The 27,227-nt window shown below is 41.3% G+C and overlaps 1 protein-coding gene across 2 annotated transcripts in view; it reads left to right on the top strand.

Annotated features, from left to right (window-relative positions):
* Positions 1 to 27,227, top strand: part of LOC146798005 (mitogen-activated protein kinase kinase kinase kinase 5-like) — a 581,883-nt gene that overhangs the window by 425,148 nt on the left and 129,508 nt on the right. The window lies entirely within an intron of this gene.

Here is a 27,227-nt window from a genome sequence, read left to right as displayed (position 1 = left end):
ATATCTTTGGCTTCGTTTGAGGAATCTTCACGAAATTTGCAAAACTAATGGGGTAGTCAGCTCAGCTGATGTGTTGAAAGGTTTGGGGTGATTCGTCAAGCGGGGCCGAGAAAAAGGGGGGGTCCCAAAACCTTTTTCTCCATGTTAATTTCCATAGGAAACTGTTGACGCAGCTACAGCCTGAACTGCTGAGCGGAATTACACCAAATTTGGCAGAAATGTAGCTCTTAATCCAGAGTTCACTCTTTCTGTTAAATGGTGTGAATCCGTTCAGTAGTTTAAGTTCTCAGATATACAAATATGGCCACGGAGGATCCGCAAACACTCCCGATCTCATGCCTGAGATCTGATTGGTTACCAACACTTCAAACTAGGAAGTGTTGACAGCCATCTTGTGACTTGGTTAAATTGAGTCACAAGGAAAAAGGTAAAAAAAGGTGAAAAATCAAGAAAAGGGGGCAAGGTAGAAACACTCTGACCCCCTAGGCCTGCTCAGGGGGTCCCACAGGGAACCCCCGGGCCACAAAAAGCATTAAAAAAAAAAAAAAAGAATCTGCGGGATTCGCGTTGGATTTGTGAATCCAGGCCAAAAATATTTTTCAACAAGACACGGGTTCCTGGGCTTCATTTAATTAGGCCGGTGGGCCAGGTCCCAGAGGCAATAATCAAAATGCTTGCGGGGCTAATTTTTTTGAATGTGGGGGGCTCCTGCTGCCCCCTCAGGCACCTCTGGGGACCGCCACCTCCCTGGGGCTAATTATCTTCAATGCGGGGGCAACACAGCCTCCCACATCCCCAAGGACCACCACCTCCCAGGGGTTATTTTTAAAAGTAAAGTGTGGGGGGGCTTGAGCTCCCCACAAAGCCCCAGGGACCACCACCTCCCTGGGGCACAAATTAAGTAAATGCGGGGTTCCACTGCGGCCCCCCGGCCCCGAGGACCACCACCTCCCCAGGGCTTAGGAGAAGATGGGAGGGGGGCTTTGTGGCCCCCCCACCAGGAGCTCTCCATGGCCCTGGGGACTGCCACCCTCCAGGGCCGGCTCCAGCAATGTCCCGGAGTGCCCACCACCATGCCATAGCAAACACTACTTTACTTCATGGAAGCGAGAGCATGGAAAATGCATGTTAGCAGCTCCCTCTGCCCAAAAGCAATGCTGGCTCCCGCAGGAGGCGGGGAGCCGTCAGTGACCACGGGGGCCATGAAGCTCCCCCCGCATTCCCCACAAGATGCCAAGCCCGGGGGATGGTGTCCTGGGGCTAAAAATGGCCCAGGAGGGGGGCAGCTCGGCCACACAGCAGTTAAAAAAAAAATTGGCTGGGCCTTGGCGATGGGGCTCCCGGGGCAAAAATCAGCCTGGAGAGGGGGGCCGCACGACCCCTCTCCCGCAATCAATTATAATTAAAGCATAGGCCTAGCCCCGGAGGATGGGCCCCCGGGGCCAAAATAGGCCTAGGGAGGGGGGCCGCGCAGCCCCCTTTCCTAAATAATAAAAAATACACGAACCAGCAACTTGCCAGAGGCCCTGCCCCCTTTCTCCATGACTCTGCAAACGTGCTTCCTGGTGTGCTCTTGGTTGGGGGATGAAGTCCCCATCGCTGCTGAGGGTCCATATATATATATATATTCACTGAAAAAACCATAGGTTTCAGGCCTGATATAGTTAGGAATTAGCATTTAAAAAACCTTAGAAATTCACTGAAAAAACAATAGGTTTTAGGGGTGTTATAGTTAGCTGGACATTTCACTCGAACAAAACCATTGAAATTCCTCCGATATAGTTAGTTGTACTAACTACATCTCGTGTGCCCGCAATCCACTGCTGATGATGTCACATATTACATCATTCATGACATGGTCAGTGACATCACTGATGACATCTCAAATGACATCACTGATGACATCACTGATGACATCATCCAGTGAATGTGGTTTGGTTCGTTATTTAAATATGTATGATATATATATATAGCAATTTGCATTGAAGAATGGGTGGATATATAAATATAAATATCTGGATGAAGGATTTAGTAGCAGTGTGATTGACTGTTTACTTGACTAATTTATAGTGTCTCACTAAATATATTGGATAGTGACAAAACTGTGTGAATATCTGTATCACTTTGTCAGTTGTTGTGTAAACTGCTGCACCAGTTGGTTACTAGCTACGTGAAAGTCTATATTATTTATTGATTAGTTAACTGAGTATTTGTATGGAAGAGTGAATGTGTGTATGGTTCGGTGGGGGGTGTGTGACTGCCCAAAGATGTGTGAATAGTTGATTCAGTAGGTTTCTGAAGTTAAAACTACATGTTATAACAGTTGTTTGGGTGAGTGAATATCTTTATGGGTGTGGCGATGAGCCAATATATGTCTCAATGGTACATGTCCAACAAACTAGAAAAATAAAAGCCAGTGTGTGTGTCAGTAGTTGTATATAAATAAGTATACATAAGACTCAGTGATTGTATGAGTGACTGTATGGATAACTGTATAGTTGTAATAGTGTTTTTATAACACACTAAGTATGAGTTATTATCTATATGAATAGATGAAGTGGTGTTTTTATAAGTGTATAGCTAAGTAAAAGTAAGTATGATCCATTGTTTGCATAAGTGAGTAGGATGACTTCATAAATGATTAGGATGTGTGCTGGTGTGTAATGTCGATATAGGTGTATAAGTATATTTGATAGTGTTCTATTTATCATTGACAGCATGTATGAGTGAATCTATAGGTAAGTGATTAGATGTGTGTATACATCTAGGAATCACTGAGTGGGTGTTTAGAAACTTGTATTGGTGTGTCAATGGTTTTAAATCTGGTACTCTCTTTTTTACAGTGAGTGATGAAAGGTTATACTAGTGTATGATGAGGTGTATCTGATTGTCACGTGGATGATGTCATCAGTGATGTCATTTGAGATGTCATTAGTGATGTCACTGACTATGTCATGAATGATGTAATATGTGACATCATCAGCAGTGGATTGCGGGCGCGCGAGATGTAGTTAGTACAACTAACTATATCGGAGGAATTTCAATGGTTTTGTTTGAGTGAAATGTCTAGCTAACTATAACACCCCTAAAACCTATTGTTTTTTCAGTGAATTTCTAAGGTATTTTTAAATGCTAGTTCCTAACTATATCAGGCCTGAAACCTATGGCTTTTTCAGTGAATTTCAAAGGTTTTTTAAATGCTAATTCCTAACTATATCAGGCCTGAAACCTATGTTTTTTTCAGAGAATTTCAAAGGCTTTTTAAATGCTAATTCCTAACTATATCAGGCCTGAAACCTATGGGTTTTTCAGTGAATTTCAAAGGTTTTGTAAATGACAATTTTTAATGTATTAATTGTTATACTGCTTTTTTGACACTGATTTACTACATTGTTTAAACTGTTTATTTTTAGATATTTTATTTTTTTATTTACATTATACATTACAATACAAAATATACTTTCTCAGAATGAATTACTTTATTTTAAATACTTTGCAAATAGGCAATAGACTTTTAAGTACAGTAGTTACAGTTGCTGCAATGGGCAACACAATTTCAAACACAAAGCAACATTGAGCTCAATGTGAATTTCTAGTCAAATGCAATTAGTTACTTTATGGATTACTTTTCTAACCACAGGACTGGATGCTAGATTCAGTCCTTGGACATCTCCTGTAAACAGTTGAGTAAAAGCGTTTCGGTTACAGTAGTGATTTTTAAGGATTATTATTGTATTTTAAAAGTTGACAGAACATTTTTCACATAGAATCACCAATGTTATCCTACGGCAGAAAATTCACTTAGCAGGTAAGTAGTGTTATCGTTACTTTTTCTTACTCAGTTGTGGATCCTGGATCCAGCACAGGTGAATCTCTTGTAAACAGTTGAAATAATGTGTTTAAGTCATACAGACAATTTTTTAGGAATATTTTTAGTTTGTGAAAATAGACACTTAGAAACTTTTCTACTTAAAAGCACACAATGGATTCCTATGGAAGGAAATACAAGTTACTGGTAAGTACGCTTAGAATTATTTTTCAGAGTCAGTGCTGGGCTAAAAGATGCAGCCCTGGGTTCTCTCCTGAGAACAGGTGAGTAAATCGTAATTCATAGTTCGGCTGATTTTAGAGGAATATTTGTACGTTTCAAAAATGGACACAAACTTTTCTGCTGAAAACCACACAATGTATTCCTATGGAAGGAAATACAAGTTACTGGTAAGTACGCTTAGAATTATTTTTCAGGGTCAGTGCTGGGCTACAAGATGCAGCCCTGGGTTCTCTCCTGAGAACAGGTGAGTAAATCGGAATTCGTAGTTCGGCTGATTTTAGAGGAATATTTGTACGTTTCAAAAATGGACACTTTGAAACTTTTCTGCTGAAAACCACACAATGGATTTCTATGGAAGGAAATACAAGTTACTGGTAAGTACGCTCAGAATTATTTTTCAGGGTCAGTGCTGGGCTAAAAGATGCAGCCCTGGGTTCTCTTCTGAGAACAGGTGAGTAAATCGGAATTTGTAGTTTGGTTGATTTTAGAGGAATATTTGTAAGTTTCAAAAATGGACACTGAAACTTTTCTGCTGAAAACCACACAATGGATTCCTATGGAAGGAAATACAAGTTACTGGTAAGTACGCTTAGACTTATATTTCAGGGTCAGTGCTGGGCTAAAAGATGCAGCCCTGGGTTCTCTCCTGAGAACAGGTGAGTAAATCGGAATTCGGAGTTCGGCTGATTTTAGAGGAATATTTGTACGTTTCAAAAATGGACACTGAAACTTTTCTGCTAAAAACCACACAATGGATTCCTATGGAAGGAAATACAAGTTACTGGTAAGTACGCTTAGAATTATTTTTCAGGGTCTGTGCTGCGCTAAAAGATGCAGCCCTGGGTTCTCTCCTGAGAACAGGTGAGCAAATCGGAATTCGTAGTTCGGTTGATTTTAGAGGAATATTTGTATGTTTCAAAAATGGACACTTAGAAACTTTTCTGCTGAAAACCACACAATGGATTCCTATGGAAGGAATTACAAGTTACTGGTAAGTACGCTTAGAATTATTTTTCAGGGTCAGTGCTGGGGTAAAAGATGCAGCCCTGGGTTCTCTCCTGAGAACAGGTGAGTAAATCGGAATTCGTAGTTCGGCTGATTTTAGAGGAATATTTGTACGTTTCAAAAATGGACACAAACTTTTCTGCTGAAAACCACACAATGGATTCCTATGGAAGGAAATACAAGTTACTGGTAAGTACGCTTAGAATTATTTTTCAGGGTCAGTGCTGGGCTAAAAGATGCAGCCCTGGGTTCTCTCCTGAGAACAGTTGAGTAAATCGGAATTCGTAGTTCGGTTGATTTTAGAGGAATATTTGTACGTTTCAAAAATGGACACTTAGAAACTTTTCTGCTGAAAACCACACAATGGATTCCTATGGAAGGAAATACAAGTTACTGGTAAGTACGCTTAAAATTATTTTTCAGGGTCAGTGCTGGGCTAAAAGATGCAGCCCTGGGTTCTCTCCTGATAACAGGTGAGTAAATTGGAATTCGTAGTTCGGCTGATTTTAGAGGAATATTTGTACGTTTCAAAAATGGACACTTAGAAACTTTTCTGCTGAAAACCACACAATGGATTCCTATGGAAGGAAATACAAGTTACTGGTAAGTACGCTTAGAATTATTTTACAGGGTCAGTGCTGGGCTAAAAGATGCAGCCCTGGGTTCTCTCCTGAGAACAGGTGAGTAAATCATAATTCGTAGTTCGGCTGATTTTAGAGGAATATTTGTACAATGGTAAAGTAAGGGGGCGGGGCCTGAGGTGACGTGTGCCAGCACGCCCTGTGGCGTGTTTTAAGTTGGGGAATTAATTCCTCTTCAATCCTGCGGTCCCCTGGGGACCAACTAGCCCACCAGGTACCTCCAGTATGCATCAGGGAGCTGCGTTGCAGAGCGGTGTTCAGAGGCCACGCCCCTGTTTACAACACTCTGCAACGCAGCTCCGTGGCGCTTCCTGGAGGTACCTGGTGGGATAGTTGGCCGCTAGGGGACCTCTGGATTGAAGAGGAATTAATTCCCCAACTTAAAACGCGCCACAGGGCGTGTTTGCACACATATCACCTCAGGTCCCGCCCCCTACCTTCACCACTGTGCAAACACGCCCGTGGCGTGTTTTAAGTTGGGGGAATAAGTCCCATTGAATCCTGAGGTCCCCTGGTGGCCAACTTGCCCACCAGGTACCTCCAGTATGCTCCAGGGAGCTGCGTTGCAGAGAGGTGTTCAGAGGCCACGCCCCTTTTTACAACACTCTGCAACGCAGCTCCGTGGCGCTTTCTGGAGGTACCTGGTTGGCTAGTTGGCCCCTAGGGGACCTCTGGATTGAAGAGGAATGAATTCCCCAACTTAAAATGCACCACAGGGCGTGTTTGCACAGTATCACCTCAGGCCCCGCCCCCTACCTTCACCACTGTGCAAACGCGCCCCGTGGCGCGTTTTAAGTTGGGGGATTAAGTCCCCTTGAATCCTGAGGTCCCCTAGCGGCCAACTTGACCACCAGGTACCTCCAGAAAGCGCCACGGAGCTGCGTTGCAGAGAGGTGTAAAAAGGGGTGTGGCCTCATTACACCTCTCTGCAACGCAGCCCCCTGGCCCATACTGGAGGTTCCTGGTGGGCTAGTTCGCCCCCAGGGACCCCCAGTATTCAAGGGGAATTAGTTCCCCCTCTGCAAACGCGCCAGTGGTGTAAGGATGGGGCGTGGCCTCCGGCCCGATTCGGGTCTTTTAGTTTTTTTATTTTTAGAAGGGGGGCTGTGTAGCCCCCCCCTTCTCTTTCCCTTTTTTGGCCCCGGGGACCCCATCCCCCGGGGCATGGCCCTTTTTAAAAAAAATTATGGAGGGGGCTGCGTAGCCCCCCTCCTCTGGCCATTTTAAGGCCCCGGGGACCCCATCCCCCGGGGCCGGCCATTGTTTGTTTATTTATTTAATTGGGGAGGGGGGCCACGTGGCCCCCCTCCCAGGCCACTTATGGCCCCTGGGACCCCATCCTCTATTGGGGGTCCCCAACGCCCCCACGGTCCCAGCCAGCTCCCCGCGTCCTGCAGAAGCCGACATTGCTTTTCAACATGAGGAGCAGCTAACATGCTGCTCCCCATGTGGAAAAGCAATCAGCTTTGCTTCATTGAAGCGAGAGCAGGGAAGCAAAGCAGTTTGCAATGACAGGGTGGGAGCCGCGAGGCTCCCGCCCTGTCATTGCAAACTGCAATTTCTCTGGTTTTGTACGATTGAAATGTCCAACTCCCTAAAACCTATGGTTTTTTCAGTGAATTTCTAAGGTTTTTTAAATGCTAATTTCTAACTATAACGTGCCTGAAACCTATGTTTTTTTCAGTGAATTTCAATGTTTTTTTAAATGCTAATTTCTAACTATAACGTGCCTGAAACCTATGGTTTTTTCAGTGAATTTCAAAGGTTTTTTAAATGCTAGTTTCTAACTATGCTACAGTGGTAGGACATGTTAAGAAAGAAGAAAAAACACACAGAAAGAAGCAAAAGAAATGCAGAAAGAAGCAACAGAAGTCTACAAAGACGAAGAAAAGTGCAGGAAGAAGCAAGACATGTGCAGAAAGAACCAACAGAGGAGCAGAAAGAGGCCTTGTTGCAAAATCATCCTGTGCCCACAACTTTTTCAGACGGGTACTGGTGGTAACTGACTCTGACTAACCAGGCCTAAAGCCAGTGCTATGCTAAAAGACACTTAGAATACAGTGAAAACACCTACATTCACTAGGAAACACTATGCGTTGGGGTACCCCTGTGATTAGCATGACCTCCTCTGTAAGGCCCTAGTACATAGGGCTGGGGGACTAAAACTACCTCTAAGTCAGAGGTGCAGAAATATGCTACTTTAACTAGTAGTGGCATTTGCAGCGTGGTGGGGAAAGGGTGCTGGGCGTCCAACCAACGCTCAAGAATTCCGCTGCGTCGGACTTACAGGAGGTACCAGCAGGGATTCTTGGCCCCCAAACTCCCTGAGGACTAAATTGGACTTCATCCCCATCTCGTAGTCTGCCACGAGGCACATTTGCAGAGTGGTAGAGAAAGCGGGCCATGGCCTCTGAAGACGTCTTAGCAATCCAACTGTGTGGGACTTGCTGGAGGTAACAAGAGGGGTAGTTGGCCCCCAAGGACATCCTTGGGGACCAACTTCCCAAACTATTACCTCCAGTCAGTCCCACAAAGCAGCATTGGTAAGTACTCGTACCAGGCCATGCTCACTTTGCCCACCCACCACTCTACAAACACACTCCCTGGCATGCTCTTGGATGTGGAATGAAGTCCCATTCACTGCTGGGGGTTCTTTAGGGGCTAACTAGCCTACCTTTTACCTCCAGTAGGCCCCACGCCGTGGGATTGGTGAGAGGTAGACAAAGGCCATGACCCCTTTCTCCACCACTCTGCAAACACGCCCCCTGGCACGTTGTAAGTTGGGGGATTATGTCCCCTTGAATTCTGAGGGTCCCTGGGATCCAACTCGCCCACCAGGTACCTCCAGTAAGCGCCACAGAGCTGCGTTGCAGAGAGGTGTAAAAAGGGGCGTGGCCTGGACCACCTCTCTGCAACGCAGACCTGTGGCACTTACTGGAGGTACCTGGTGGACTAGTTGGCCCCCAGGGGCCCTCAGGATTGAAGGGGACTTAATTCCCTAACTTAAAACACACCACAGGGCGTGTTTGCACATATGTCACCTCAGGCCCCACCCCCTCCCTTCACCACTGTGCAAACGCACCCCGTGGCACGTTTTAAGTTGGTGGATTAAGTCCCTTGAATCCTGAGGGTCCCTGGGGTCCAACTAGCCCACCTGGTACCTCCAGTAAGCGCCATAGAGCTGCATTGCAGAGAGGTGTAAAAAGGGGCATGGCCTGGACCACCTCTCTGCAACGCAGCCCTGTGGCGCTTACTGGAGGTACCCGGTGGGCTAGTTGGCCCCCAGGGGCCCTCAGGATTCAAGGGGAATTAATTCCCTAACTTAACACTTTCTGAACCAAGGGCAACCTTTTTGCCAAATTTGGTGTAATTCCGTTCAGCAGTTCGGACTGTAGCCGTGTCTAAAGTTTCCTATTGAAATTAACATGGAGAAAACACGTTTTGGGACCCCCCTTTTTACTCGGCCCCAGCTTGCCAAATCACCCAGAAACTTTCAAGACAGGAGCTGACCAGAGCGCCCCACTTGCATTGAAAATTTTGCGATGATTTTCTAACCAGTGCCAAAGTTATTGGAAAAGGAAAAAATGCTTTTTGAATAGAAACAAGGTCCTAACTAGAACTACCTACTGGCGATTGCCAGTAGGTAATATATATATATAGGTAGATATAGTTATGACCTATTTTCCATAGGAAATCCGCAACATACTATTTGGAATAACGTTGGTGCCGATTGACGAATCTCCGGGAAATTTTCCAAACTTTTGGCCAGCTCCGGTCTGCTCCTATCCTGAAAATTTCACGGTGATTCGTCAAGTGGGGGCCGAGAAAAAAGGGGGGTCCCAAAACGCGTTTTCCCCATGCATTTTCCCATAAGACCTGTTGACGCAGCTAATTACACCAAATTTGGCAAAGACGTAGTCCTCAGTTCAGACTCGTGCCTTTTGCTTAAATGGTGTAAATCCGTTCAGTAGTTCCTGAGAAAATTAGAGTTAAAAAGATAGATATATCTATGGCCTCGGAGGATCCGCGCACCCTCCCCGCACCCAGCGCGCACCCTGCCATGCACGAGCTGTATTCTAATTGGCTGTCAACACTCCAGATCAGGAAGTGTTGGCAGCCATCTTGTGCCTCGGTAGAACTGAGGCACAAGAAACCTATAAAACAAACGCGAAAAACGCGACAAGAGGGCAGGGTAGAAACACCCTGACCCCCTAGGCCTGCTCAGGGGGTCCCACAAGGACCACCAGGGCAAAAAAAAGCATTTTTTTAAAAAAGAAAATCGGCGAGGTTCGCGCACCCAGCGCGAATTTCGTCCGAAAATAAAAAAAAGAAGCGCGGGGCTCCCACACTTCTTTGGTAATTGGCCCCCGAGAAATTCCCCCGTTATAGTTAGTTCAGCTAACTATAACTCGCGCCCCCGCAATGCAGTGCTGATGACGTCACATATTACATCACTCATGACATGGTCAGTGACATCACTGATGACATCACTGATGACATTTAAAATGACATCACTAATGACATCACTGATGACATCATCCAGTGACTGTGTGTTTCTGTAAAGATTAAATATGTTTAATATATATAGGGAAAGGCGTATTGAAGAATGAGTGGATGTATAAGGGTCTGAATGGATGATTTAGTAGGTGCGTGACTGACTCTATAAGTGAGTGATTAAACGTATCTTACTGAATGCATGGGTTAGTGACTAAACTGTCTGAATGTCTGTATCTGTCTGTCTGTTGGTGTGTAAGCAGCTGCATGGGTTTGCGAATAGCTGCATGAGTGTCTATATGGGTCGTTGATTGGTTGTCTGAGTATTTGTATGGATGCCTGAGTGTTTGTGTGGGGGGTGTGACTCTGTGCATAGATGTGTGAGTGGGTGCATCTGTGATGGACTGTATGGGTGGGTGAGTGTGTGTATGGGTGTGTTAGAAAGTGAATGTATATATCAGTGGTACATGTGTGAGTAACTACATATGTGAAAAGCAGTATATATGTGTGTTGGAGTACATAAATGGCTATAAGTGAGAGTGTCTGATTGTGAGAGTGGCTGTATGGATGAGTGTGTGCTTGTATCAGTGATTGTATAAGAGCGTAAGAATGTGCTAGTATTTGTATGAGTAATTGAGGTGGTGTGTGTATAACTGTATAGGTGAGTAAATGGCAGTGTGATTAATTATTTGCATGACTGACTAGGTGTGTGAGTACCTCTATGGATGAGTGGCAGTGTGTGAGTTTCTATATAGGTGTATGAGTGCATATGATAGTCCTGAGTGACCATAAGTATGAGTGACTGTACGGGTGAGTGAGTGGATGTGTGTGTAAACCTAAGAATCAGTGAGTGGGTATGTAGTTATTGATGTTGGAGTGTCTATGGTTTTGAGAATGGCAGTCTATAATTTAGAGTGGGTGTATCAAAGGTTATATTAGGGTGTGAGAAGATGCATCAATGTATCACATGGATGATGTCATTAGTGATGTCATTTGAGATGTCATCAGTGATGTCATCAGTGATGTCACTGACCATGTCATGAGTGATGTAATATGTGACGTCATCAGCACTGCATTGCGGGGGCGCGAGTTATAGTTAGCTGAACTAACTATAACGGGGGAATTTCTCTTGTTTTGTATGAGTGAAATGTCCAACTAACTATAACTTTCCCTAAAACCTATGTTTTTTTCAGTGAATTTCTAAGGTTTTTTAAATGCTAATTTCTAACTATAACGTGCCTGAAACCTATGGTTTTTTCAGTGAACATATATATATCTTCAAGGTATGTAGATGTGGAGTTAAGACTAGTAAATTCATACCTTCTCCTGTGCCATTGTCGCTTTGATATTTTGTTCATCAATATTATGGTCAGGATATTGTGGCCTGTCAATATGATACCTTCTATATACCCTACCACAATCCCTTTATGTGGCCCTACCTCTTTTATCCTCGCCTAGCCAAGTCAGTATTTTCAAATTGCTTCAATATGGAACACTGTGTTAAGAATTTTACAGCATTTCCAAAAATACAAATGTATTACTCACAGCTTTCTCAATCCACATTTGGTCAAAGAAACATTTTATAGTGCTGAAGATGATTTCTTTGGAAAGGCGAATAATGTGTGCTTTTTAAAAAGGGTTCAAAGGGTGCTCAATAGTTTTCGAGTGGTTCACTATGAGCTCTTTTAGTGGAGAGGGGGTTGAATACTTATAGGAGATTTTAATGTCCATAGTGAAAGTGATGCCAATTCAGATGCTCAGACACTCTTGGCCAATTTATCTTTATTAGGCCTATCCCAGCTTAATGAAGGGCCAACTCATGCAGCTGGCCATACTTTGGACATTATATTCTCAAATTCTTCTAAGATCAAGTGCGAACCTCCCAAACAAATTAATTGGTCAGATCATTCAGTTATTGAATTCTATTTTCAGGACCTCACAGATCCTAAAAACTCTAACCGGACCACAGCCAATCTGCATAGGCAATGGCAGAAAGTCTCTTCGGAGAACTTTCAAAAAATTTTTATAAGGCCCCAATTTGCTGCATCTGACAATATTGAGGAGGCACTATCTAAATACAACTCGACTATTGTAAAAGCTATTGACCATATTGCGCCCATGAAATCCTGCGTGAGCCGCCCTAATCGCCCACAGGCAGCTTGGTTTACGGTTTACCTGCGAGCTCAAAAACAACTTTATAGGGGGCGTGGTCTGGCCACGTAGGAAGATGGCCGCCTAATTGAAGAGCTCTGCTCCGGGCCGGCACCCATATGGAGACAGCTTTATTTACAGCATCTCCAGGACTGTCACTGAAGAGTTCCTGAGCAAGCTGAAATCAGAGCCATGCCTGGGATATGTTTCCGTAGCCCAATGACCTCTTCTTGACCCCTGTTCAAGCTGTGGAATTTCTGAGAGAAAGGGCGCAGGCCGGGCCTTGTGAAGCCTTTGAAGCCCCGGGCCTCGCGTTGTCATCGCGCCTGCTTATCTGACTAGCTTGTGGCATTGACAGTGTGAAGATTCATGAGGTAGGCATTCTCCCCACTCTAACCCTCACAGCTCTATCATTATTTCAGTCAACAACTGCTGGTGGGAGTTTATACATGAAAATCCTTGGCAATGAAGTTATTTTAGTTAAGCTGGGAGTTTCCACACGCACTGCTCTTGATAAATGACGCTTTGACCACACATTGAATCACCTCAGAGTTGTGTCTGCGATCAGCACCTCTGGACTGCAACATTTTATTTCTAAATAATTGCTGGTTCATGTGTCACCTTTTTGTCTCTGAGACTGTTTTTTGAGCTAAACTCGCTCTAATTTCTGTCAGCTTGTCTCTGGAGGTAAATGAAAGCCTTTCGTCTTCCTTTCAACAATGTACAGACTGCTGGAATTTCTGTGTAAACTGCCTCTGACTAGGAAAAAAGAGCAAAATGAATTTATTTGTAATTTTAAACCTTTTGGCACAACTTGCTTCATCAATGCATAATCGCCGCCTCTCAATTTGTTTGTGTTACCTCACAACATCAGCTACCTGAGCCAATATACTGTTTTTTTTTTTTTAAATAAACAAAACCCAACAAATATATATATGTTTCATGTTGTGTCAAAACAAGTTACATAACTAAAATTCACTTCATTCTTATTGGCAAGCTTGATTCATTCTTCTTCTTTACTGCTTCAAATGTCTGCGGTAATGCCTAATAACAAGAACGGAAACAAGCCTACTAAGCAGTTAGCTTTTTGCCAATGCATTAAAACTATCAAGTAATATGTCTGCGAAGAGCTCTTCCTCATCACCACCTGCTCAACCTCGCACTACTTCCAAGGTAATATCAGGTGACACTATGGACCGTCTCTTTCAGGAAATTTCAACCATTAGTAGCCGCCTAACAGAAATGGACATTAACATTTCTTCCCTTGCATTGGAAACCAAATCAATAAGAGCAGATATTGTGCAATTTCATACTAAAACAGAAGGCTTGGATCAAGGCTTGACTGCTGTTGAAAATAAATTCGACACATTACAAAGCAGAGATCAAGAATTATTATTTCTCCGTAGCAAGCTGGTGGATTTGGAAGATCGCAGCAGGAGAGATAACATCCGTTTTTTTGGCTTTCCAGAGAAAATTGAAGGTCAGAATACTGGAGCCTTCTTAAATTATTCCAAAACTGGTTGGTATTCGATTTGAACCCATGCTTGAAATTCAACGTGCGCATCGTCTTGGCCCTCCGCGTAAGGATCTAAATTCCCGCCCAAGACCCCTCATTGCTTGCTTTTTGCGGCATGATCAGGTTCGACAACTACTGACTGCAGCACGTACACAGAATTCTTATAGTTATGAGGGTCATGAAATTCGTATGGCTGCTGATTTTTCCCGAGAAACTAATGAACGACGAAAAGCATTTTTATCCATGAGGCCTTTGCTGCGAAAAATGGACATCAAATACGGCTTGTTTGATCCAGCCCGTTTTCGTGTTACTAAGAATGGAGAATCAAGAGACTTCTACAATCCAGATGAGCTACAACGCTTCTTGGATGACATGATGCTGCAAGATATGGATATTCAACATAAGTCTACTCCTCAGACTTCTCAAAGTTTTCAATCTACTCATCACCTTCCAGATGGTAGACGTCGTATCACAGGTGAAGCTCGTCAACGTGGTAGAGAGCTTGAGAGATTGAACCGCACCAAAGAAGATAAAAACTCAGCCATACAGACAGTATCTAACTTTACTCAAGATCATCACAGAGACAAATCTCGCTCTCCTTTAAAGTCCACCTCTGATGGAGAGTAGTCCTTGACAACATATCTCTTCTCTTGCTAATTACAAGATTTAGCCTAAATCTCTCAGGTTTATGCTATACAGGGAGACAAGCATCCTCAACATTCCAGATGAGTATTTTCCGCACTCTTTCTGTATTTATTTACTCATTCTTGTTAATGGTTTCTAATATCTATTTGTGTATGCCTTCGATTTGAAACTTATTTAAGCAGTTTCCAAATTTTTATAAAAATGTATTTTATATATATTACTTATTATTGTACCTCATAGGACTTTTATGTGCTATCTCCAATAGATATATTTGTATTTATTCTAATGATAAATCTGTTTATAATCTCCTTTTCTACATACCTATTACTAATTTTAAGATGGAATATGGTTCTTAGTAGCGTATTTTCATTTTTTTAATAATTAATAACTATTCTAGTTCATGACTCCCATGTTCATATTTCACAGAAATATCCTACCTTTATATTCAGCAGATGGACATTATCTACACTATTTCTCTCTCTATTCCCTTATTATTGTTGCCAATGTTCAACATAAGATGTTTATCTTTTTCTTCTATATACTTTAAGGTTTGAATTTGTATATTTTAATAATTATTATATAAATATATTAATTGTTCCGCTTGGGATGAATGTTTATTACATTGGCCATTTTATTATTTATTATGCTGGTATTTATTGGATAATACTCTCTTTACTGTTTCTTTTCTCATATTTATTCAATTGCTAGTCTGTCATTTGAATTGTATTCATTTTACTGGTAATCCTTTTTACAACTATGCCTGCTAAATAATATTTATAGTTATGAATACAATCTATTATTTATTTGATCCTTTATGATATATCTAGAATGAAATATTCTTGTTTATATTATTGACACGTATGTCCCTTTAGAATATTCTATAGATCTCTTTATTCTATTTCCCAGACACGCCCAGGTACATGCTTTATAATGCTTGGTTCTTCCCTTCACAGATCACCATCAAGTATAATTGGGCTCTATAGATCCTAATATTTTCAATAATAATCGTTCCTGGTTTCTGCTTAGTACTCCTGGTGGGGGCCTTGCCTGGAGCGGTGTTCTTGTGAACCCAGACCCGCGGTTAAAGTTTTTGATCCTGTAGTACTCTGTACACCAGTTTATTGTAACTTGAACGTATTTCCTATTCTTTCTACACAATCCATTTTTTCTTCTTATTGACAAGCAGATTTTAAAACAATTTTTATACTTGTTACTGGAAAACCTTTCCTTCATAACTCATTTTATTCTGTCTACAAAAGTTAAACAAAATTTTCAATACTCCTGCAAATATGGTTGTTTCCCATGCCTTGTGTGCAATATCATGGAATGTTCATGGTTTGACGCATTATATTAAGAGGAATAAAGTTTTCTCATATCTCCAATCCAAAAAAGTAGATGTGGCTCTTCTTCAAGAGATACATCTTGACGAATTTGAATCAAAAAAATTGTGTAGAGACTGGGTAGGAAAGGTTTTCCACAGCAGTATTCATAGCGACAGTTCCTCAGACTCAGGTCCTACTCGCAAATGTGTTGTGGCAATTCTCATTCGAAAAACCCTTCCAGTTATGGTATCCAAAACATGGGTAGATCCAGACGGTCGTTATGTCTTTGCTAAACTGCATATTGGTGATACTCATATCTGTGTGGGATCAGTCTATGCCCCGACAGGTTCCAAAAAATCCTTTCTCCTACATCTGAATCGTTTGTTGTCAGAGATTGATGCTTCACAATACCTTATAGGGGGTGATTGGAATTTGGTGAGAGATCCGATTCTTGACAGGACAGGCCCTTTTGATAAACATAATGCTGCAGACAGGGCCCTCATGAATGACATAATTGATGATAACGGCCTTGTTGATCACTGGCGTCTTGCACACCCGGATGACACTGAATACACCTTCACGTCCCCCACTCATGGAACTCTTTCTTGGTTGGACTACTTTTTAATCTCCCAAGGTATAGTCCAATCAGTTCAGGAATCCCATATTTTGGAAGCATCAATATCTGATCACTCTCCAGTCTTATTACAGTTACAAACAGGGATGGCAAGACCAGGTCACAAACGTTGGAGGATGAATATTCAACGTCACAAAACTCCTAAGGATATAACACAATTACAGGATCATCTTCACAATTATCTTTCCTTAAATCAAGGTTCTGTGACTTCTGGCCGGACTATGTGGGCTGCTGCTAAAGCTACCATCCGGGGGCAACTTATGCGGGATGCAACTCAAGCCAATAGGAAAAATGCTACTCGACAGAAAGAATTAAAACAAGACATTGAGCAATTCACCCGTTTATATACCAAAAAACCCAATTTACAAAATCGTAAATCATTAGAACAAGCCCGTATGGCACTGAACAGTCTCTTGACTTCCAAGGCAGAATATGCCCTACAAAAAATGAAAGGGAGGCATTATGAACAGGGAGAAAAGGCGGGTAGACTTTTAGCAGCACAATTGCGACAAAGAGAAGTTGCTATGGCTATCCCAGTCTTAAAATCACTTACAGGTAATATGCTGACTCGCCCTCAGGATATAGTTAATGAATTCGCTTCCTACTATAAATCCCTTTATATTCCAGGCACCCAAATAGACCAAGATAAATTGACATCCTTTCTCGCAGAAATTGATTTACCTCTCCTTTCTGCAGAGGACAGAGCACTTTTAAATGCAGAAATCAGTAAAGAGGAAATATCACAAGCTATAGCCAAACTCCCATATCATAAAGCCCCGGGGGAGGATGGATTCCCTGCAGAATTTTATCGTTGGTCAGGCGACAATGTAGTGGATTGTTTACATGCTGCATTCCAAGAGGCTGAACACACATCTTCCCTAGGAAATCTCCCTAATAAAGCTATAATTGCCGTCCTACCTAAACCTGGGAAAGATCCATTATCTGTAGCAGTTATCGTCCTATATCACTTCTCAATTGTGACATAAAAATCCTAGCCAGTATTCTTGCCTCTCGCCTTCGTAAAGTTATTCCCTCCTTAATTCATCATACCCAAGTGGGATTTATACCTGGACCCTCCTCTCGAAATCATTTGCGTTCTTTAACTCACACTTTCACACTGCTAAAGTTCTTCAAGACGATACCATAGCATTATCTCTCGATGCCGAAAAGGCATTAGATCGAGTAGAATGGACATACCTATTCAAAATATTAAAACAATTTGGATTGGGAGACCAGTTTATAAATAAGGTACAATTGCTATATGAACAACCCACTGCATCAGTTAACTGTGGAGGTTTTGTTTCTGATCCATTCCCAATCCGTAGAGGAACTCGCCAGGGTTGCCCCTTGTCGCCTCTTTTGTTCTTATTGGCTATTGAACCTTTGGCAGCTGCAATACAACATTCACCCTCGATTGTTGGTATTCCTCTTCCATTGGGAGAATCTAAACGTTATCTCTATGCAGATGACATTCTACTTACCATTACTGACTTATCAAGATCATTACCATCACTACTTCAAATCATAGAGAATTTTTCTTCTTTTTCTGGGTATAAAATTAACTGGGATAAGTGTGAAGCACTTCCTATATCTGATGGCACCTCAAAACATGTGATACAAGGTTACCCCTTCCATTGGCAGTCTTCTCATTTAAACTATTTAGGTATTCTTGTGAATAAGGGAACAGAAGCCATGGTTCCGGATAATATAAATCCCTTACTTACCCAACTGCAACGCGATTTCGATAAGTGGAAAACCTTGCGTTTATCTTTGTGGGGTAGAGTACAAGCTGTGAAAATGGTCACTCTTCCACGTTTTCTTTACACACTAGGAATGCTTCCTCTCCATATTCCGTTATCCACACTACGTCTCATAGATTCTAAGATTAAATCCTTTATATGGGGCCCCATCAAACCCCGTTTAGCCATCAATAAACTTATTGCCCATCATTCCAATGGTGGTCTGAGTCTCCTCTCGATTGAACACTATTCAATTGCATTACAATTATCCCAACTTACATACGATAACTCTAACACGCCACAATGGGTACATACTGAAAGATTTCTCTTATCCTCTGAATCGGGTCTTTCTGCCTTATATGGGTCAGGTACCAGCCGTCTTGATCCCCGTAATCCTATGTTATCTGCAATGCCTAAAATTTGGCAAAGGTCACACCGTATTTTAGGCTTTAATCCTCGACTGTGTGTAAAGGCCCCAATATGGAATAACTCTGGAATACGTATTAAAGGGAAAACTCTCTTCTGGCCTACATGGAAATCGGCGGGTATCCTGACTATAGATCAGATTCTTCATAACGGAGACCTCAAATCTTTTTCACAATTAGTTGAGGAGTTTAAACTTCCCCTATCACAAAAGGATACCTATTTACAGCTATATAACTCTCTTCTTAAGGCTTTAGGCTCGAAACCCTGGACACTGCAAATTTCACCAATAACATTTTATCTTCATACTTGGGGGAGGCACAAAGGGGTTATCTCTGGTCTGTACAAAACACTCACAACGCAATTATTTTCTCATCTTTTATCTCATGACCTTCGTTCCAGATGGCAATCACGCCTAGGACTTTCCTATGAAAATAAACAATGGACAACCTTATTGGAAAACTTAGCTAAAGGCGCCCGAAAGGCTCGCTTAAAATTTTGTATATTTAAAATAATTCATGACTGGCACTGGTCTCCGGTAAAATTACATAAAGCAGGCCTATTACCGCATGCTAATTGTTGGAGATGTAATGCCTCTGGTTGTGACATTGTGCATATCATATGTAAATGTCCCATGGTGAAACTTTACTGGTTATATATAGGTCGATTTCTGCATAACACCGTCCCCTTACATTTACCACTCTCGCCAGCAACAATTTCACTGCATGATTTACAGGATTCCCCTACCCTTTCCAAACCGCAATGTCGTCTAGTTCACACTGCATTAGCTACTGCTAAAATTTGTATACTAAGACAATGGAAATCCTCATCTCCGCCATCACAAGAGTCTTGGCTTACAACAATGATCCAAATTGCCTCACATGAGAGAGTCATTTATAACATTCAAGATCAAACTGAATTGTTTTTACAGGTATGGGATCCTTTCCTGCAGGTAAAAGATATATCTGTTGCTAACCTTACTTCTTAGATTATTTTGTTCATTATATTGTATTGGTCTTTGGGTACTGTTAGTTCACTGACTTATGACTATGCTGCATTGTCTTCAATTAGTCAACCTTTTACTATTATATTTATCCATACTACTAGTGTGATTCTGTATTCTTTATAATGCATTCCCTTATAATATTCCAAATGAATTCTTTTAATGAAATAAGTAACTTATGTTTTACCAGTTTGACATTCTATCATTTTCAGATTTATTGATTTGTTGTCAAATTAATGGTTTAATGCTTTAATATTTTATATTCACTATTTAATATTTAATGATGTTTGTATTTCCTTTATTTGATATAATATGTTTTGCCCTTAATTTCCTTCTTTTTTCTGTTATTCTATGAATTTTGATACATTTGCTTTTATATTTACAATTATATTCATTAATTTTTCTCTACTATAACGTATTTTAAGATATGCAATGTTTTCATATATTTATTGTACCGTATTTATGAAATGCTAATAAAAAATTATAACACAAAAACAACTTTATAGAAAGTTGGAAAGAATATGGAGTGTCTCACATAATGAGATGGACAGAAATCAATATTATTCCACCCTGACCAGCTATCACAAAAATATAAAGACTGCACGCAAAACGCATATAACATCGCAGTTAACAAAGGCTGGTAACTCCTCAAAAACCCTGCATCAAATCCTCCAGTCCTTTATTAATCCGAAGGCATGTGAAAGCCTTGAGACCCCACCCAACAGCTGTGCGATGATATCGCCCTCTATTTTTCTCAAAAGATAGAGCTCATCTATGGTAAAATTACGGTAGCAGGCAATATGCAGCAGAGTCCTATGGTCTTGGACCAACCCAAATCGGCCAACCCTCAGTTACTAAAGAGCTTCCCCATCATCACTGTGGCTGAGGTCGAAACACTGACCCATCAGATAAAGTCTGGATCCCCTTCCGACCACATTCCTGCCAAAGTTATTCCATCTCTGACTAAACAGCTTGCGCCCGTGGTACAATCTCTTATCAATCTCTCCCTTACAGAGGGTCAAGTTCCACGGGAGTGGAAGGTCACCCAGGTCAGACCTATCCGCAAGAACTCTAAAACTCCGTGGACGGACCTTTCCAACCTTCGCCCCATCTCGCTTCTTCCATTTTTGAGCAAACTAATGGAGAAACATGTTAATATCCATCTTTCCAACTTTGTCGAACTGACTGGATGTTTAGACCATTCCCAGTCCAGTCTTAGGCCCAAATACAGCACCGAATCCGCGCTATTTTCAGTTACAGATAACATCAGAATGTCCCTAGACAAGGGCCATTCTATGATTCTGGTGCTGTTGGACCTATCCGCAGCGTTTGACACAGTTTCTCACAGTGTTTTGCTCAAAAGATTGGAAGAGGTGGGGCTAAGAGAATCAGCCTTACTATGGATGAAGAGTTTTCTGTCTGATCGCTCCCAGAGTGTTAATCTTGGCTCGTATCGTTCGGCTCCTATGGAATTGACCAAGGGAGTACCTCAGGGCTCATGTTTGAGCCCAACCTTATTCAACCTCTATGTTGCTCCCTTGGCCAATCTACTGAGGACATATGGGTTCATCCCCATATCATATGCCGACGATACGCAGCTTCTTTTCCCATTTAACAAATTTACGGCAGCAGTCCAGTCGGCCTTCTCCAATGGGATGAGGGCCACATCACAATGGATGGTAAATAATTTCTTACAATGCAACGTAGAAAAGACAGAGGTAATGCTTTTTGGAAAGGCCCCCCTCTTATGGACTCCAAGCTGGTGGCCATCTGATTTGGGCTCTTATCCTGCCCCTAAGCTCACAGTTAAAAATCTGGGCATTCGCCTAGACCGGGCCCTCAGCCTGAAGGAGCATGATGCCCAAACAGTTGGCTCCTGTTTTCATGTAATAGGCCTACTCCGTCTAGTTTTTCCTCTAATTCCTGATTCTACCCGTAAAACTCTAGTCCAGGATTTGGTTTTAAGCCGCCTGGACTATTGGAATGGCCTGCTGATCTCGGCCAATGATACCTTACTCAGCAGACTACAGGTAGTTCAGAACACAGCAGCACGGCTAGTCCTGAATGTTCCACCCAGGACCCCCTCCCACCTCCTCCTTGTTAAACTTCATTGGCTTCCTATCCGCCAACGGGTTAAATGTAAAATTTGCTGCACTATCCACAAGGCACTGCAGAATTTGGGCCCTTCCTATCTCTCTGAGAAATGCATACCATATGCACCCCCAAGATCTCTCCGTTCTAGCGGTAAACACCTTCTGGAGGTACCTCATGTAAGAAAGGCTAGATTAGGAGGAAAAGCTCTCTCCTACCTTGGCCCTCGCCTCTGGAATGAGCTCTCTCTCTCTCTTAGACAGTGATCAGAACATCTGAAATCCTGAAAACTGCTTAAAACCTTCTTATTCTGTGTTTGCTAAACCTGCTAGGAACCACTGCTTCTCCTCACAGTCTGCTTAAGAGCAGAGATACCCCTTCGGGGGTCGATTCTAGTGCTATACAAATAAATAAATAAATAGTGAATGAGGGGTTTGATAGAGGCACCATTTAATTTCTAGACTAATCAACATGTATTAGGTTGACATAATGATATACACCTAACAAGAATGTAAATGTGTAGCAAACCATATTTTCAGTTCATGATTCAATAACCAAAAAGTTGCAAAAGTAATGCATCATTAGAGAAATCAATTAAAATCTGATTTATAAGTGCCGGTCCATTCACTCTGTTGCAATCGAGAGCTATATATTGTCTTTAATTAGAATAATCTTTAACCTCAAAATGGTGATGGGGAAACTAAAATGAAAATAGAAGATTTTCTTTTAAAACATTAAATTAGGTGGTTAACGAAATACTTAATAAAAAAGAGTATATCAAGAGACCACACTACCCTGGAAGAGACTAGGAGGGTGTGAAAACCTGTGGTACTTTGTTGCTGAGTTGCAAGCAGCATGAAATGATATGTTATATTATATTATTTAGCACTCATACAGCACATATCTGCCACTATTGTGGGATAGTGGTGCTCATAAACTGTAGAGAGATTACTGTTTGGTATGTGGTTGTTGCATGTCCTATCCGGGAATAATTCACTGTGGTGTGTGAGGTCCTAAGACGTGATTTGTTCAGGTTATGGCAAACTCATTCCTGCAGGTATATAGCAGGTATGGATCAGAACATTTATTGGGTAAGGAATAGATGTAGCCTCATGCGGTAATCGTTCAGCATACCTGGTTGCTTAGTCATTACACAATGGATATGTTACCCAAGCCTGCACATTCTGCTTGTGCCGCTGTCTTCCTTCTCAGGATGAAGGTCGCCTGCATGAGGAGCTTCATCTCAGTCACAGCTCACAGCAGCTTCCATGACAGCTTCAATGTAAAGTGCCTGTCACTGAATTCAACATGGACACTGGCCTTATCTCATTCTGCAGCACCAACTTTAGTTATTCTGGGAAAAACTTTTGTCTCCTATGAGCACATAATAAAGAAAGGATATTGCGTTCTTGTATGTGTGTCCCTGGAACTGACAGTGCAGACTAAACAACAACAATGTCTATCAAAGTAAATGTGTGGAACAGGTGCTCATGGTAATAAAAAACATTTTCAAACCACCATTTTAAAAAGATGCTAAGTCAAAAAGGAAAACTAAAATGGAAGATAAGTGTAGTCCCTGTACCACGCTCAACTTCATAGCAGGATACGACTATAAAAAAGCAAAGACAATACGGTTATGTAAAAAGCCTTGTGTTTCATATAGACACTTTAACAGCACAAGCAGACTCAAAGTACATAAAAAATACCACATATTCTAAAAGTAAAAAAAACAAATTTCAACTATGCCAATTATTGAGTATAAGAGGCATCCGAAATGTAGGACGGCATCTCCGAAGTGGCTACATCAACCATGTCAGAGTATCGTTAGGGTGCAGGAGGGAGCCCGCATCCACAGACAACACATCGAAAGAAGTCTGAAGAGCAAGGTCTAAGCCACAAAGACAGCCCTCATCAGCCCATTCAGCAGATGCCAAAGGTGAAAGTGCCAGGGGTGCAGCATCATAAAAGTGCCCAGATGCCAGGAAACCTGAGGTCCAAGGAGCAGAATCACTTGACAACACAGCTGATGGGACCACAAAGGACGCACAAGCAGATGTATATCTGGTGACTGTGACAATTGCATAGCAAGGTAAATATCGAGCTCACACCCGAAAGAGCACCATAGACAGCGAAACACAGGCTGCGCTCTCTGAAATTGTAAGGGCCGGAAGGACAGAGTTCCGGAAATATTGGCTCTCCAAAATACTGTATCATGTGTTCACAACACAGAAACATATGTGGTAGTTCCATTTTAATTTGGCCTTACTGTGGGCATCCATTGCTGAGAACAATAGAACTAATGCAGCAACAAGGAGCTATAATACAAACGGAATACCTTCAAAAACGTTTGAGAATATGAAATGTAATAAAGCCAGAATAAGTCCAAGTACAGTCTGAAATGTAGAAACAAGTCCAGACCAAAATAACTTTTTATAAAAAAAAGGTGTGCCCCTCCAGTAGTGTTAGAAGCATTGCAAATATGTTGTACAAGCTCACCAAAATGCTGTGGCAATTGAGTTCATAAAAGTGATTGCATTACTGATGAGGAACATGGTACTTGGAGATCAAAAGTTCCTCAACCAGATGTAAGAGCCACATCTTTTTGAATCAGTAAGACTTTTAACCACAAAGTAACTTCCCCTGTAGAATGTGTGGGAGGATATAAAATATGCATACAGCAAGTCACAACCTTGGAAACTGACCACATACTGCAACAACTTTCATCATTTAAATTTAAATGGCAAATGGCTCCCAATAGAAACAAAAAAATTCAATCTTGATCAATTGTATGGGATCGCCCTTCAAATAACACGCTAAATTAGCCATGGATGCATTACAGACTCCATGAAGTGTTATTCTCTGCAGACTAAGGAGTGACCTAACGATGTTCCACACATGTCGACTAACAAAATACTTTTTGTTCTTGAGTAAGCATCTGTACTGAAAAGAGAGAAACCAAGCTTTGTGTAAAGAATGTGCACCCATGTTCTCATATCATTCTGTTTGAAAATGCCTAAGACATGATGTAAAAAGAAACGTTGAATTGGGAAGAGAAATGAAACCATGAATGAGCCAGACGGCAGATGCGGTTTCAGCAACCGAAAAAGGCAACTTTTCTAAATGTTCAACATTAAGCATAGTGTAGATGGCTTCTTTTTAAGCTGCTATTTTTGCATGCATGTCAATTTTTAAGACAAAAACAAATCAGGTGCATTCAAATAATTCCATGGCACTCTATTCAATTTTAAAACCTGCAAAGTCCAACTCAATTGTAAAATCAATCTTAACTGATGCTGAAGCATAGACATGTAATTTTTTATGATATCATATGCACATGAAACAACATTATTCAATGAATAAATACGAGTTGACAATGTGGTCATCCCATTATCGACAACAGCCAAAGATTTTTACAAAATTTCCTTAGCAATTTGTCTCCAACGTTCAGCAGCTTCTTGTTGAGAATTTTCCAAATGTCATTGTATTTGGCATATATAAAATGTTTAAATCGAGGAGATCTTGGAACCAACAGAAAATACTGCTAATCCATATTATCTGAAAGGAGGGATATGTGGCATTTAACTGCTGACAGTGTTGAATTTTTCAACCATTGCTGACATAGTTTCCCCCACGCTATTGGTTGTGATGTGACTTAATATACCGGGGGTCTGGCCTGCTTGCCTTAAACCCCATTGAAGAATTAATAAAATTAGCATTACTTCCATTGGTATCAACTGGCCATTTTATTTTATCTATCACAATGTGTAAATATGATCATAACAACTGTATCTATATGTGCTTCACTATTGAAATAAGGGGGAGAAAAAGAAAATAAAAATAAACAAATACAAATTTAAAAAATGCATAACATTTAAAAAAACAATACAAATACACAAAAAATAGCTTTAAATATAGCAACACTTGAAAGTCAGAGTTTCTAACTATTTATCCATATATGCACATATGTGACTTTATATAATACAACTTTACATCTCTTTATTATTTTCCATATGCATGTATACCTTTCTATGCAGTTATATATCTATTTATGTATTACATTACTCCATCTGTAGAAAAAAGAAAAAAGACCTTCAGCTCTCCCCAGAGCACTACTCTCTCTCATCCTATACCTCTCAATATATCCTCTTCCTCCTCTTTGACTGATCCTAAACGTCATTGTACTCTAGTGTCTCCCAATAACTTTTTCTAGACTCCTCCCTCCTCTATCCCTCCTTTGACGTATCCCACACCTCCTTTTACTACTATGATTTCCCAAATAACACTTTCTAGACTCTTCTTTCCTCTATCCTAATAAATCCAACTAACAGACTCAAAAGTCCAGTGCTCGAATTAACAACTATATTTCCCTATACTAATCCACTTTGGGTTCCAGAGTAGTGTGCTACTCCCCAAAAAGCACTTCAGCGCCTCATATGGGGTAATAAGCACTATATAAATACAATTACAATACAATATATTACAATACAATCTTTCTAGTCAATGGTCTTGGAGAAAAGCGCTGGGGTAACTTAGTCATCTTTGGCTATTCATTGGATTTTAAGTGGCTTGTTATCCATAAGGTTGTTGTTTCTCAGAACTGATTGGAGTTCTCTTACAAAGAGATTGCTGCTCAGGGGTTTAAAGCATGTTTTATGGCATTCCAGAAGGCAAGGTGTTTCTGTAATTTCCTTATGTGGAGGGAAAGGGAGTTTTCAAGTTTGCTGCCATGGATGGAGTAAAAATGACTTTCTAGTCAGGATTTGTTGAAAAATCGCACTTTAATTTAAAAGGGCTTCTAAGTTGGCGCTTCTGAAATTGCTTCTAAGTTGGTGTTTCTGGAATTTTGTTCAAGACATCTTGGTTGGGTGATTTAAGCCCAGTGCCTGAAAAAGCAATCCCACATGAAACTGAGCCAGTGCTGAGTTAAGGGGGCCAGACTAATATGATGCCATAGTTATAGATACAGGAGCAGAAAGACCGCTGACTTTTGGACCCATTGAAATATGTTTAGGAGGAATTTTAATGCCTTTAAGTATGGAAGTTGGCCTAATGTAAGCAAGAGAAAGCGTGATGTCAGACTGAACACTGTTGGGAAAACCTAGGCAAAGGGATGTCTGTCTAATGATTTTGGGTCTTTCATAGGGGATATTACTACAGAATGTATTTGGTGTCCCAAAGTTAGATCCACAACTCTGCAGATTAGGCAGAGACCTCTTGTGCAGGTCGCCAGTTTGATGATCTGTCATCAAATCATCAATGGTGATAAAGCATGGTGCCTTGATGTTATGATGTCATATTGACAATATATCTCGAAACAAGTGTTGTCGTCCCTTTTTACATTTTAGGCCACTTTCACCCAGTGTCCTAAAGATCTGTTACTGGTACACCATTCTTCTTTGTCTGAGGACCTGCATTTTGTGCTTGTGTGATTTAGTTGTAGGAGTGGCCTATATAAATTGATAATGTTCATAGCCTTTTTCACAGTAGTTTGTGTGATCTTTGGTTTTGAGAC

The sequence above is a fragment of the Triturus cristatus genome, chromosome 9 (genome assembly GCF_964204655.1).
Source record: "Triturus cristatus chromosome 9, aTriCri1.1, whole genome shotgun sequence".
Taxonomy (NCBI): Eukaryota; Metazoa; Chordata; class Amphibia; order Caudata; family Salamandridae; genus Triturus; species Triturus cristatus.
The sequence above is the reverse complement of the archived record's forward strand: the minus strand, read 5'-3'. Positions and strand labels throughout refer to the sequence as shown.